We start from the raw sequence: 2,756 nt of genomic DNA on the forward strand, positions 1-2,756 counted from the left end.
TCACGGTCTTTTAACACCTCGGGCGACCTCTTGAACCGCCTCAAAAGGTACGGACTAATGAATAGAAACAGATGCTTATCACACTCTGTCCCAATATGGTGGTGATTTATGATATTCAGTTGATCAACAGATTAGTCACGTTGGGAACTTTATTTACAAGTTATCGGAGAAATGATCGCGATGAGCCGATTGCTCCATTAGTCACAGATCGTTTATATAAGGAACAAATTAACAACTATTCGGTTTATTCTCGGACATTTTTTGAACTAACGGTGGCAAAAAGACTATAACATTAAATCACAGATGTTACATATCAAGCCTATTAATTTAATTAATTTTAATAGACCTACCACAGACATTAAAAAACTTGCTCATTTTACAAGACAATAAGAAAAATAGCACAAAATGGCCGATAAATCATTGCGTGTTGACGCGCATAGTATGCTATATATGTATGAATAATAATAAGAATGACTGATTGACTTGTAGATGGGACTGTGTCAAATTATGCGCGAGAGGGAAAAACGTTGAGTGAGATCTATGAGTATGGGATGAGACATCGCGCCTTCTGGCGTGTGGGGAAAAAGTCGCCTGGTTGTGTGTACGTGTGATAAATTGAAATCTTACGTTTGCAAGACATGATTGGATGAAAAATTAGTTTCCATCATATTTCTTTAAATTTATGATTTAACAGAATATGAAAGGGAATACTCTCTACTTCATCGGTACATACTCTGTACTTCTGTAAAAGATATAGCAACAAAATAAGCTTTCATATAAAATGTTCCTTTGGGTAAATTAATCACCATTATCACCTCATTATCTAAAGCGTCTTCATTCTCCACAGTAACATTAACAACTTTATTCTTAACGATAAACACCCCAGCAATGGAATCCTCACAATAATTCTTAATCACCAATGAATTAATAAGGCTTATTAAAACCTCCTCGCTCAAATTATCGTGCCCTGGCGTATCTCTAGTATTATCACCAGCGAGATACATCGCCTTCCACAATGGACAATATTAATCTCCGCACCATTTACGCCGCAGCTTATAAATTAACACTGACACTTCGACACAGCCAGCAAATTTACACTAACTAGTTTTTATATTGTACCACTTCAAAAACTATCTATAAGTACACGGTACATTGCTGCTTTTATTAATCATCATATAATTTTGATGCGTTGTAATCAGTAATGGATAATGCATCTTCGAGCAGCTACATACATTTTTTGTTTCTAGTCATTTTGTTGAAAACCGGATTTAGCGGAATGCAACTACATAATAGTTGGATGCAGTTTTTAATTATAGTTCGGCCATTCAGAGAATGCGTTCCTGACACGTCGCGATTGAACTGACGACGTAATAACATTCATTGATTATTGATATAATAATGTTGTTTTAATGCTCCTCAATTGTTAAAACGGTAAACAACCAGCAAAAATATTTTTATCGTAACTGCAACGCCATTGCAAAGTTACGTCGTCAGTTCAATCGCGACGTGTCAGGAACGCATTCTCTGAATGGCCGAACTATAGGATTTTTATCGAGTGTGTTGGTGGGATGAAATCTTGCGAGTTAATAATGGGTTATGGTTTAAGACAAGCTTAGGTTTACAGTTCCAGTTATGAGTTTGTTCTGGGGAGCATTTTATTGGTATTTTAAGAGGTAGCAAGGACTATGGGAGTTGTGTTTATAACCTGCACTTATGTTGCTGTAGGTACTTTATATTTGTAGCTCCTGTTAATGTCTTGTCTGAGTCTGTATGTTATTGGAATAGATATAGCGATTACTAATAAACATACTTTCTCAATCGAAGGTTTTATTTACGTTGTTAAAGGATGATGGGTAAAATTGGCCGGTATATCCAATAAAAACGATTCGCATATCAAATGATAGCTTATACCCTAAGCTTCATTTTTTATTATGGGCAAAACATTGTAAACCACCGGAGAACGAAGATATGACACTTGATAGCATAGGACAGCCTAAGGACTTGAACCACTTCATTTTGTATGGGAGGGATGTTTAAGTACATTATTATTGTCAATAATTGTCAGAACGAGTCGCAGAAGGTGTCTGTGCCCATATTTTCCAAGTTTATTGAAAAAAAAAAGATTATTTAGCATTTAGTATTTACAACGTATGGTGTACGTATTCCGCCGTTCTGGTGAGTCTAACCGGCATAACCAATGAAAACCATTTGCATATCAAATGATAGCTCATATCCTAAGCTTCATTTTTTATTATGGGCAAAACATTGTGAACCACCGGAGAACGATGATATGACACTTGGTAGCGTAGGACAGCGTATGGACTTGAAACCCTTCATTTTGTATGGGAGAGATGTTTAAGTGCCATTATTATTGTCCATATTAGTCAGGGCGTATCACACAAGGTGTCTGTGCCCATATTTTCCAAGGTTATAAAAAAGATTATTTAGCAGGTATTACCTATTTACAACGTATGGTGTACGTACTCCACCGTTCTGGTGGCTCTAACCGGCATAACCAATAAAAACAATTCGCATATCAAATGATAGCTGATACCCTAAGTTTTATTTTTTATTATGGGCAAAACATTGTAAACCACCGGAGAACGAAGATATGACACTTGATAGCATAGGACAGCCTAAGGACTTGAACCACTTCATTTTGTATGGGAGGGATGTTTAAGTGCATTATATTATTGTCAATAATTGTCAGAACGAGTCGCAGAAGGTGTCTGTGCCCATATTTTTCAAGTTTATTG

This window comes from Helicoverpa zea, chromosome 17, assembly GCF_022581195.2.
Source record: "Helicoverpa zea isolate HzStark_Cry1AcR chromosome 17, ilHelZeax1.1, whole genome shotgun sequence".
In the NCBI taxonomy this organism is placed as follows: Eukaryota; Metazoa; Arthropoda; class Insecta; order Lepidoptera; family Noctuidae; genus Helicoverpa; species Helicoverpa zea.